The sequence below is a fragment of the Canis lupus genome, chromosome 34, assembly GCF_011100685.1.
Source record: "Canis lupus familiaris isolate Mischka breed German Shepherd chromosome 34, alternate assembly UU_Cfam_GSD_1.0, whole genome shotgun sequence".
NCBI lineage: Eukaryota > Metazoa > Chordata > Mammalia > Carnivora > Canidae > Canis > Canis lupus.
In genome coordinates this window covers 27,557,136-27,569,952 of record NC_049255.1, presented here as the reverse complement: position 1 = coordinate 27,569,952, position 12,817 = coordinate 27,557,136, and the positions used below count along the sequence as shown (strand labels likewise).

General features: G+C 47.5%; 1 protein-coding gene across 5 annotated transcripts in view; it reads left to right on the top strand.

Annotated features, from left to right (window-relative positions):
- Positions 1 to 202: 202 nt before the first annotated feature.
- Positions 203 to 12,817, top strand: part of SPTSSB (serine palmitoyltransferase small subunit B) — a 29,100-nt gene continuing 16,485 nt past the window's right edge. Inside the window, exon 1 of one of the 5 annotated variants that reach the window (XM_038583792.1) lies at positions 203 to 372. The gene's annotated coding sequence lies outside the window, so the exon portion shown is untranslated. Of the gene's footprint in view, positions 373 to 2,236; positions 2,631 to 12,817 lie in introns of those variants that run through there. The other 4 variants (XM_038583789.1, XM_038583790.1, XM_038583791.1 and 1 more) reach the window with 4 other exon arrangements.

Sequence of the window (12,817 nt, the reverse complement as noted above, 5' to 3'; positions counted from 1 at the left end):
GTCCTACCTCACAGCGGGCCTGGTGACCCTGGGCAAGTCACTTCTCGAGTTTTCCATTTCCTTGTCTATTGCCACACCTCAATGATGTGGTCTTCCTTGTGCCAAAATTACAAGGTTTGCCAGAAGCAGCGAGATAAGGAATGTGAACACCACCAAGTGATAACGAAATAATTAAAAAAAGAAAATCCTAGCAGTGGTTGCTGACATGTAGATACGGTACAGGAGAAGGGAAAGACAACCGGGTGACACCGGCCACCGGGGCGCTGGGCTGGGGGCGCTGGGCTCCCGGTGCCCCCTGCCCTGGCCCCCACCGCCGTCAGCTTCCTTTGGGGACTCACTCCCTCCTGCGTCGGGAAAATCCCTCCCAGTAACGTAAGTCGCCCTCTTCTTCCTGGCGCCCGCAGCTTGGAACCTGCTGGAAGTGTTGTGAAAATGAGCAGAAACCTGCCAGCAGCTCAAATTGGCGCTTCAGCACCGTCAGCCCTGGTCGAGCATGTGCAGTGCTTCCTCCTTAAGTGGGGGGGTGGGGGGGTGGGGGGATGGGGGGTGGGGGGATGAGGGGGTGCTGACTGGCAGGTGTTGCCCAAACGCTCATTAATCAAAGAGGCGCTGGGCGCGGGACGCCCCCTGGTCGTGGGCAGGCGGCGCCAGTCGCGGAGCAATCAGGGCTGGGGTCCTCCGGGGCCTGCTCGCGCCCGGCCGGCAGCCGCGGGGTGCATCGAGCCCCGCGTCCGCGGTGGGGAGGGGTCCGCGGCGCTCGGGAGGCGGGCCTCGGGGGGGCTGGGTGCTCCCCGCGGTGCGGAGGGGTCCTGGGGAGGGGTGCGGGGGGATGCTCCCCGCGGTGGGGAGGGGCCTGCGGCGTTCGGGGGCGGGCCTGGGGGGATGCTCCCCGCGGTAGGCAGGGGTCCGGGGGGGATGCTCCCCGCGGTGGGGAGGGGTCCGGGGGGATGCTCCCCGCGGTAAGGGAGGGGTCCGGGGGGATGCTCCCCGCGGTGGGGAGGGGTCCGGGGGGATGCTCCCCGCGGTGGGGAGGGGTCCGGGGGGGATGCTCCCCGAGGTAGGGGAGGGGTCCGGGGGGATGCCCCGCGCGGTGGGGAGGGGTCCGGGGGGATGCTCCCCGCGGTGGGGAGGGGTCCGGGGGGGATGCTCCCCGCGGTAGGGAGGGGTCCGGGGGGGTTGCTCCCCGCGGTAGGGGAGGGGTCCGGGGGGGATGCTCCCCGCGGTGGGGAGGGGTCCGGGGGGATGCTCCCCGCGGTAGGGGAGGGGTCCGGGGGGATGCTCCCCGCGGTAGGGGAGGGGTCCGGGGGGATGCTCCCCGCGGTGGGGAGGGGTCCGGGGGGTTGCTCCCCGCGGTAGGGGAGGGGTCCGGGGGGGGATGCTCCCCGCGGTGTGGAGGGGTCCGGGGGGGATGGTCCCGCGGTGGGGAGGGGCCCGCGGCGCTCGGGGGCGGGCCTGGGGTCCCCCCGCGGGAAGATCCCGGGGAGCGGAGCGGAGCGAGCCTGCGCCGCCGGCCGCCGCCCGGCCCTCTCTCCCGGGTTGGCTCTCCTGCCGCAGTCGGGGCCCGAATGAACCCCCTTCTCGTGACGGAGCACACACGAGTTCCCGGCACGGTCCTTCCGTGTGCTCGCCCGGGGGAGCCCAGGGTTTCCGCGACGAACCTCGCAGCGGAGGGGCGGGGGGACGGCGGGGGGGGGGGCGGGGGGGCGGCGTTCCGCACGTTCAAAGGCACCCGAATTCGCTGCCGACGCTACAAGGGTTCACTTTCTTTGATTTTTTTTTTTTTTTTTCTTTTTCTGGACGACCACAGGCAGTGGGATGCCCGGAGCCCGCTGCCGGGTGGACCCCGCGGTCCCGCGCCGCGGCCGCCGCTTCGCCCCCTCGCCCGAGTCCGCAGACGGACGGATGCGGGGCGCAGGCTCCCCCCGCCCGGCGGCGCAGGCCCCGGCTGGAGCCCCGAGGCCCCCGCGCGCCCCGCGCCCCCGCGCCCCCCGCGCCCCGCGCCGCCCGAGGACGCGCCCCCGTGCTGGAGCCGGGGCGCCCAGCCCGAGCGAGGGGGAGGACACCTCCCTCCCCTCCCCCGTCCCCGCCGCGGCTCGGGGTTTTGCTGCAGCAGCCGGAGGTGACAGCGGCGCCGGAGCCTCCTCCGTGGCTCCCGGAGCCCCGGCCCCCCGCCCCCCGCCCCCCGGCCTCGGGAAAGCGCCCCCTCCCGCGAGGCCGGTCCCCGCAGACGCGCTAACGAGCCGCAGGAAAGCCGGAGAAGATGTTGGAGCCGCTGGGCTGCCTTCCTCGGAGGACGAGCGCGGCCGCCCAGGACTGAGCGAGGCAGCGTGTGGGAAGTTGGGACCGTAGAGCCGGGCCCGGGAGGGGGGGAGCGGCGCGGCCGCAGGGCTCGGGGCGCAATCGCCGGGCGAGCGCGGGGCGCGCAAGTTGGCGTGGGAGTGCTCTGCTCTGGTCGATCATTAATCCCCGACTGGGCCCGGCGGAAGGGAGTTTTAGCAACAGTGCGGAGGGCGGGGCCGAACACCTAACTCCGGGGCTGCGGGGCGCCCGGCGCAGTGGGAAGCTCGCGCCGCCGGGGAGGAGCCAAGCTCGGTCCTCACCTAAGCCGCAGCGCCGTCCGCCCGCGGGAGGTAAGCATCTTCCCGAACCTGTGCTGGCACCTCCAGCGGCTTCGGGAGGCTACGGTCCCTGTCTCCGCCGGGGGTGGGGGTGGTGGTGGGGGGGGTGGATTAATCCTCGCCTCAGTGCAATTTATCAGCCTATTATTTAACTGCATTTTTGACATTTTAAGAATTGGATGGGTTTTTCCATTTGCCTTTGAGTGTCTGAGAAACTAAGGTTCCACTCAACAGAAGCCAAACTTTATTACCGCCACTTTCCCAGCCCAAAGGAGAGAGAATTACTCTGTGAATTACTTTCATTATTTGTCTTTTGTGTAGTTCAGCAACTATTCAGGGAAACATCTTTGGGGAGGCGCTTGGTTCCATTCGTAGTTCATCCTAGTTGTAGGGCCTTATATAATACTTTTTGCCCCCGAAGCGACTGTTTGAGGCCGTAGGACACACAAGTCAGCTGCCCCAAAAGCGAAGAATTTCCAACAAGGAGTTAAATATATTGTAACATTTTCTCGAGATTGTTAAGCAGTGTGTATTTTCCCAAAGATGCTTATGGGATCACCAGACTTCTTAACCCCGGGAGAAAGGACTAGTTAACTTTGCCATGGGGGTGGGAGGTGGGATATGAGGAATGGGAAGGAGAAGGTTTTAGATATGAGCAGAAGTTCTAGGGCTGTTTCAACTAAAGTGACACTCAACTGGTTGGCAATTAACATATATGAGTAGAGCCCGTGATTCAATAGAATTTGAAGAATTGTTAAATGTAAATCTTGGCCCGAAAACTACAGATAAATTGATCAGGGAAATTGGGAAAGTTGTCTTTCTAAAAGATGTAGTGGGTGTGGTCGTTCCTTTGAATTAATTACAAAATATATGGTCATTTTTGCCTGTGAACCTTTTAGATTAATGCATAAAACTGATGAGGTTTTAATAACTTAATTTTCACAGTTTAATTTTTCCTGTGTTTTTAAAGACAGGCATGATTTTGATAACTTTCAATGGCTGTGATGGCTTCGTACATAGATGACTAGAGCAATAATAAGCTCTCACATGACATGCACTGCCACCCTCATTATTCAAATATTTCTAGTCAACCATTTAATAACGATAAATTAAGAATAGTTTGTCAAACCAAATGTGTGAGCATTCTAGAATTTGACTGGATATAAAGTTAAAAGTCAACAGACCTCAACTACAATCAGTTTTCTTAATCCACTGTTTATAAATTTGCAAAATTTACTTTGATAAAAATTGCATTTCATAATTCTATATCTACTATGTCAGCATAAATTATTTTACCACTACGTATACAAAATGCAACATTTTCAAAAACAAAAAAGGGGGGGTGCCTGGGTGGCTCAGGCGGTTAAGCACCTGCCTTCAGCTCAGGTCATGATCCTGGGGAGTCTGCTTCTCTCTCTGCCCTCACCTGCTCATGCTCTCTCCCACATGCTCTCTCTCTCTCTAATAAATAAATAAAATCGTTTTTTAAAAGATACAACATTTTCATTAAAAATTATCCAAATAGAACTCAACTTCCAGAATAGTTGAATAAGGAGTTCCGTGAACCCACTCCGTAGCAAAACAACTGGTGAAAATTATAGATAAACAACTAGTTAGTCTCTGGAAATTGTCCTGACAAAATACAACAAATGATGAAAACTTTACTCAAGACAGTGCTACAATTCAGTAGGAATAGCAAGAGTGTGAGGCATTTGAGCCACAACCCACTTCTCTCTGCATACCCACCCCTCTCCAGCTAGGGGATAGTGCTCCACTCCCAGTGGGTGCAGCCAAGAGCACAGGGCTCCCTCTCAACTTAGAACCTAGCCTAGGGCCTATGGCATAACCCTGGAAAAAGCAGGCTACCATCATCTTATGTAGAAGCTCTCTTCTAATCAGGAGCAGGCAAGAGGTCTCAGGCTTTTCCTCCAACTATCCCCCATTCTTAAGGCATATGAAGAAAAATTCTACATTTAAAATATAAGCCATTCAAAAGTTAGCAAGGGAATCAAAGAGACATTTCTCCAAAGAAGACATACAAATGGTCAATCAACACATGAAAAAGTGCTTACTATCAGTAGTCACTAAGGAAATGAAGATCAAAAGCATAAGATACCATTTCACACCAACCAAAATGGCATAATAAAAAGACAGATAATAACACTTGTTGGAAAAGAGGTAGAGAAATTGGGATCATCATACATTGGTGGTGGGAATACAAAACAGCGAGTTGCTGTAGGAGATAGTTTGGTAGTTCCTCAAAAAGTTGAACATAGAGTTACCATATAACCGAGCCATCCCACTCCTAGCTGTACATCCGAGAGAATGAGAACGTATGTCCATGTAAGAACTTGTATACAAATGTTCACAGCAGCATTACTCACGATAGCCAAAAAGTGAAAACAATCTAGGTGCTCATTGACTGATAAATGGAGAGATAAAATGTGATATGGAATGGCACAGTGGAATATTATTCAGCAATGAAAAGGAATGAAGGACTGGTACTTGCTGCAGCATCGATGAACATTGAAAACATGCCAAGTGGAAGAAGACCATATATTGTATGATTGCATGTTTGTAACACATCAAAAATAGGCAAACCTATAGGGACAGAAAAAAAGGATGGAGTTGTGTAGGAAAGGCGAGCGACTGTTAAGGGTAGAGGTGTCTTGTTGGGGTGATGTTTATATCACTGTGAGTAAACTAAAGACCATTGAATTATGTACTTTAAATGGGTGGATTATATCTCAATAAAGCTGGTTCTTAAGAATAAATTAGCCAAGATATTAAAAGAACAGACGGATTTAGAACTTGGAGTTCATGAATCCCCATACACCACCAGACCGATGGTTCACATGAAGCTTTTCCCCAAGGGCCACACTGAAATATATGAAATAATTAAGAGCGGCACAGGTGTCACACAGCTATGTGATTTGCTCGTGTTTACACGCCCACCCAGGCTTTCCTCTGTTGAGAAATGAATCAAATGTAGGGGCGTCTGGGTGGCTCAGTCAGTTGGGCGTCAGCCTCTTGATTTCGACTCACGTTATGATCTCAGGATCCAGCCCCAAGTCCAGCTCATGCTGGGTGTGGAGCCTGCTTAAAATTCTCTCTCTCCGTCTCCCTCTGCATGTGCACTTGCTCTCTCTCCTTCTCAAAAAAAAAAAAAAAAAAAAGGAAAGAAGTCAAATGTCATTAATGTAGTCTTCTGGAGAACTGGCTTGTAAGTGCCTTATTATCTTTTAGGACTCACCAATTTACTATGTTAATTTAAGCTCAGTGAGGCCAGCTGTTCCTTTGACTTCTAGATAACTCTAGTCCTTTATCAGTTCTTCAGGTCAGTTGTTGAAAGAGGCCACAATAAGTGAAAGAAGGAGGCTACCTAAATCTCACCCAAAAGTGAAATTTGCCACTCAGATGAGCCCAGTTTCACTTACACTAGATCAGCCCCATATGTAGGAGTGTCAGGGGAAAGGAAGAGCTGGACTAGCCACTATGGTCCTCAGGGTACACTGATATGTCACGGCTGGAAAGCATCTCCTGTGATTATGACAGTCTCAAATACAGGAGAAGGTCTCCAATAATTAATATGCTCTTCTATTCATCTTTTGTGTTTTGTGTTCCCCAAAACTGCCAATCCTGTAGTAAGAACCAAGAATTGGATGATAGTGCTTTGTCTAGAAATAAGAATATAAGATTAGTGAGTCTCTGAGTTTAATGGGGCTGGTAAGCAGCGCCTAAACTTGCTGCTAGAAATGGTCATGAGTGCACTGAGCCAAACCATACCCTTTGCTTTAGGGATTCAAGTAAGCCTGCCTGCATCAGGAAAACTCAGAATTTTCTCTGCTCATCAACACAGGCTTATCCTTCTATGTACATGTTTACAAGAGCTTACCATGCTGACGAACATGGGTTCCAGGTGGCTTTTGACCAGCAAGACTTTTGTAAAGTTCTCACTGTCCTATTTTATCCAATTAGAAGATTTATACAAAATAATGTTTAATGTCCAACCAGTTGATTATAAATTAAATACATGTAAAGAAAAGCTTGATCACAGTTATTATTTATTAATATTGCTTTGGTCAGGATTAATAATTCATTTATCCAAGAGATATTTATCGTGCAAGTATCCTGTGCCGGAACAACTCTACGCCCTGAATGAGTGATAAAATAAGCTCCCTTGAGGAGCTTAAACTCTAGGGGGACATCGACCATTTAAAGAATGATTGAAAAAAAAATTATTGTAATAAGTGAATTACAGTGTATGGTAGGAGATGAGGGCTCTAGAGAAAAATCAAGCAGGGAAGGGAATGAGGTACAGTTTTAAACTGTGGCATCAAGCGAGGAAGTAAAATTATGTAATTAGATAATGTGAAGATGGTGTGCAAACCTGGCCATGTGTCTCTGAGCTAGACCATGAGGAGTACTGGCCCCTTGGGAGTCGTGGTTTCCTCTACCCCTCAGCAGTATTTTGCTACCTCGGATTTGCTGCTGTTTTGCTAAGGAAAATATTAGCCTTGTGGAAGAGATAGCTTAATACCTGCTCCAAAGAACTATAACCCAAATAAAACACCACCTTATGATAACAAAAAGTCTTGTTGAGGGAAATCATTAGCCTGGAGTTTCGGTTTTCTTTTGCCCCTCTCTCTTGCTTCGCCCTGGATTCCTATAGTCTGCCAGAGGACTGTGTGGTAAATAATTAAGAACTGCTTTCCCAAAGTTAACATCTTTTTGAAGAGTGAGAGAGGAGGGGGGAGAGGTTGAGAGGAAGAAGACTTTCCAGGTCTTGGAAAGGAGAAGGGAGAACAGAGCAAGGAATCCCACAGAGCACTCGAAAAAGGGGGGGGGGGGAGCAGAGTCTCCACTTTTCCTGGACCGTCCCAGAACCTCTGTTCAAGGCACCTGTTTTAAGAGACACCTGAAGACACATTGTTCTAGTAAAATGCAATGGGGGTGGCAGCTTTCCTGGAATAGAGCTTTTAGAAAATGGCTTAAAAGGGAAAAGGGATTTGATTTTGTTTTTAAGATTTTATTTATTTATTTGACAGAGAGAGTGAGAGCATGAGAAGGGGGAGCAGCAGAGGGAGAGGGAGCAGCAGAGGGAGAGGGAGAAGCAGACTCCCCGCTGAGCAGGGGGGCCCAATGCGGGGCTCGATCCCAGGACCCTGGATCATGACCTGAGACGAAGGCAGGTGCTTAACCGATTGAGCCACCCAGGGACTTGGGGACTTGATTTTTTTTTAAGTCAAAAAAGATCATTTATTTCACGCGCAGAGTAGAGAAGCATTTAAGCATGTTCAGAGTGAAGTTAGAAATAAGTAAAAAAAAAAAAGAAATAAGCAAAAGACTCGCTGTTATAATGGGGTTACTATGGAGTATTAGAATTCTAATTGATTTATTCCACAGATATTAATTGAGGGCTCACTGTGTGCCAGGCACTGGGGGAACAGTAGAGAGGAAGGCCTTGCTTCAAAGACCTTCCTTTGTAGAGGTTACATTATATGCCTTTTGCTACAAAATAGTTGAAGCACACAGTGATGAGGGTGAGAACTTCTTGACCTGCCTGTCCTGACAGATGGGGTTAGAGTCTCCTTCCATGCCCCAGAGTACCCTATGCTTCCCTGTCATAGCCCTTACCACACTGTGTGGGGATGCTAGCATAACTGTCCTTTCTCCTCCCTAGAAAGTGGCTAGAGGCCAGTGAACATGTCAGTCTTATTCATAGTTTACATCTCTAGTACATTGTTTTAAAAGATGTATTTATTTGTGTGTGTGTGTGTGTGTGTGTGTGTGTGTGTGTGTGTAGCACAGGGTGGGGCAGAGGGAGGGAGAGAATCTCAAGCAGACTCCATGCTCAGCATGGAGTCCCACACAGGGCTCGATCTCACGAGGTGGACGCTTAACTGACTAAGCCACCCAGGTGCTCCTCTCTATACATGTTGGATGAATATTTGATTGGATGGATGGATGGATGGATGGATGGATGGATGGATGGATGGATGGATGGACGGATGGACGGATGGGTAGATGAATGATTTGTTAGGTTAAGATCAAAGTTCTTTGCATAGATAGGCAGTCTGGCAGAGTGGTTAAGAGCTGTGTACCCTACATTAGTTGTGAGACTTTGGGTCAGCTTTTAAATTTCTCATGTTAGGGGCTCCTGGGTGGCTTCATTGGTGGAGCGTCCAGCTCTTGATTTTGGCTCAGATCATGATCACGGGGTCCGGAGATCGAGCCCTGCCTTGGGCTCCACACTCAGTGGAGAGTCTACTTCTCTCCCTCCTACTCTGCCCTCCCCCTGCTCACATCGTCTCTCTCTCTCTCAAATAAATAAATCCTTAAAAAATAAAAATAAATAAATTTCCCATTGTCTCAGCTTCCTTATTTACAAAACAGTTATAGAAATAGTGCCTCCTGGGCAGCCCGGCTGGCTCAGCAGTTTAGCATCGCCTTCAGCCCAGGGCCTGATCCTAGAGACCCGGGATCAGGTCCCACACTGGGCTCCCTCCATGGAGCCTGCTTGTCCCTCTGCCTGTGTCTCTGCCTCTCTCTGTGTTTCTCATGAATAAATAAATACAATCTTTAAAAAAAAAAAAAAAGAAATAGTGCCTCCACTATAGTGTTAAATGAACTACATAAGGTAATACGTATAAAGCAGTTAGCAAAGTTCTGGGACATAAGTCATTCGATGAGTACTCTACGCTATTATTGCCCATACAGAATGGCAGTTATCTGGGGGACAATTTGCTATTCAAACATTGCATCCCTGCCCTTTCAGCTGCATTATAAGATCAAAGGGTGTCAATTAGGAATTCCTAGCTAACATTATCATTTTGAGTTCAAGATCTCAGAAAAGATTAAAAAGAGAATTTGGGAATTAATATAAGTAGGATATTGAGCAAGAAAATTAAACAGACTGGAAAAAGAAAGAAGTTCAGGATGGCATGTCCAAAGCAACTTTTCTGGAGCAGTAATAACCTCTTCTGCTGTCACACCCAGACCACCCCTTCAGAGAGCCAAAGTACCAGGACATCCCTCTTCTGGAACATGCTCGTGCCTCATAGAATGTCATGCCCCTTAGGTATTAATAAATGTTCACTGATGCGAAAGAAAGAAAAGTGAAAACGAATTTATTTGAAGTTGAGTCTTATCCAAACCTAAGAGTGTTCTAGTATCCTTTTCATTTCTCTTGCAAATTGAATAATCTTTTTGTGAGAGACCTTTGGTCAGAATTATCATAGCACCTCCTCACAGGTAGTTCCTTATTACCTTCTGAATGAGACCAGATGCCTACCTGTGACCAACCTATGGAAAAGATACTTTCTCTACTCCACAAGGGAGATCTTGGTCCTTAAATTTTTTATAAGATGTTTCATTGCCTAAAATTTTAAACGAAATTTTAAAAAATCAATTGGGCTGGCCTAGTTCTGGTTTTGATAGGCAGGAAAATCAGGTTATAATTTAGGACAAAGGAGTTGTTGCACAGGTTTCCTCCATTTAGTAGAAAACAAACATTTGAGGCAAACACAAGAGAGGTGATATGGTACCCCTGTGACCTTTGGAGTGGATTCTTTCTCCTAGACTCATGGAAATCACCATTTTACCCACTTACATCATATGTCTCTGAAGGATTCAGTAGAATCACCTGAAAGGAATCTCTTCTAAGAAGAAATAAAATGCATGTGGAAAATAAAAGGAACAAATAATAGTTGTGATAAAAGTTACTCTGAGCCCTTACTAAGACCAGGCACGGTTAAGAATCCTTTACCAATGTGCTGTGTCATCTTCACAGCAACACAGAAATAATCATCACTGTGTTACTGACAACATAACTGATGTTCCCAGAGGTTAAACAACATCCTGAATATCACAGAGTAGCCAGCTCCAGCTTGCCAATTTCAAAATCCACACTTTTATTACAACCAAAAATAATAATAATAATGAAGCAAATCATTCTCCAGTGGGATATTGAATTCTGTTGTGGAAATAGGATCTCAGATTTGATGAAATCTTAGTAATTTCTTCTTAAAACCTTCCTGCTGACTGATAGCAACTCTGAGAAGGTGTGGTCCAGTCTCTGCTTGAACAGTTTCTCTAATGGAAATTTCACTACTTCAACCAGGCAATCATTTTCCCTTTATATAGCTCTTATTATTTAAAGTTTTTCCTGAGATTTGCCTCTGGAAACAATAAAACAATTCCAACCCTTCACTTGCGTGACTGCCTGTAACACCACTTTCAGATCTTTTAAGACCTCCAAGGTACATTTCTCTCCTCAAATCTTCTCTTAACATTGCCCTTGAAAACCTTCCAGACTTTTCTCCTTCTAGCTTCCTTTGGATATACTTCACCTATTGGAGAAACTGCTTTAACAGCTGGAAGAAGGATGCTAATCAAAGCCAAGGGCTATAGCCCCCTTCTGTCGTCTGTGGTACAGTCTTCCTATAAATATATAAGAATACTGGCACTGTGGTCTGAATGTTTTCTCCCAAGACCATGTTGAATCTGAACCCCCAAAGTGATGGTATTAGGAGGTGGGGGGCCTTCAGGAGGTACATAGTTGATGAGGATGGAGCCTCTTCATGAATGAGATTAGTGTTCTAGAGGGGCTCCAGAGAGATCTCTTGCCCCTTCCACCATGTGAGGACACAGTAGAACATGCTGGCTGTTAACCAGGAAGAGGGCCTTCACCAGAATGATAGTGATGCTGGCTGGCATCTTGGTCTTGGACTTCTTAGTCTCCAGAACTATAAGAAATAAATTACTATTATTTATAAGTACCCAGTTTGTAGTATTCTGTTACAACAGCCCAAGTTGACTGAGACAATTAGATCACTTATTTATTTGTCCAACATTTCCCAACATTAATGGCTCATAATGAACTTGAAGTCAAATTAAGTTCTTTAGTCTTTTTTTTTTTTTTTTTTTTTTTTTTACTAGAACTGATCATAGGCCACATTTTCCCCCATCTGACCCTTGAACAATTAACTTTTTGAATTGAAGAAGCAAGGCTTCAATTTAGGTAAAACTTCAATTTAGGTAAAACCCTTAAAGTTTTACCATACCTGGAACCCTGTAATCTGCTAAGTCTCTTATAACTCCACCCTATAACGTGGGCTTACCTGCAAATGTGATCATGCATAATTTCTATGACTTAATTCAGATGGACAAAAATGCTACGGTGGTCAGGACAGAATGCAGGCCTGTGAGCCTCACCACTAAAGACCCACTCCCCAACTTTACGATGCTTTACCAATTATGAAGCACTTTCGCAATCATTTCACTTGAATTCTTACAAGTACCCTGTAAATCAGATACTATTGTCATTCTATATGTGAGGACACGAATTCAGAAAGACTATCTGACTTGCCTAATGTGACACAGCTAATAAATGACAAAATAGGAAAAAGCCTTAGGGCTTCTGTTTCCAGTGCCTTTTCAAAAACAGATTTTTCATTTTTTCCCCCACCATCCTACCTTGTTAGAAGTGAAAACCCTTCTCTCTGTAGCGTTCCAGCTGTTGTCTCTAAATCTCAGGTCGAATTTGTAGGTTTTCAGGATGGTTTGAAAGTAATCTAGGTAAGTTGGTGGGGACAGGTGAGTTGAGGACCCCTACTCCTCTGCCATCTTGCCCTGCCCCCCCAATTTTTCATATTTTTTTAAAGATTTTATTTATTTATTCATGAGAGACACACAGAGAGAGGCAGAGACACAAGCTGAGGGAGAAGCAGGCTCCCCATGAGGAGCCTGTTGTGGGACTCGATCCCAGGACCCTGGGATTACGACCTGAGCCAAAGGCAGATGCCGCTCAACCACAGAGCCATTCAGATGTCCCCAAAACAGATTTTTAAATACAATGACTAGCGTAATATCTTTTTCCCTTTTCTCCCCTGCCATGGATATCAACAAAGACTAATTAAAATCAAAGAAATTTTTCTACAAACAAAATCTCACTTAAAACCCACTCTATAAAACAGATTAAAAGCTGGCTGTTCTAATAGAAATGAGGTGCAAGACTCTCAGCCTCCATCTCTGTCCCACTTGAGGCCTCCCCTCAACCCTACTGTAGATGGTAACTGGCACCTCATAGTCTTCCACGTACATTCAGAAGTCACTAGCCAATGGCATGTTTTCAAACTGTACCCTTCTCTGAAAACAATTTTAAAAATATGACTAACTTGTCATACCTTGTTTTCATA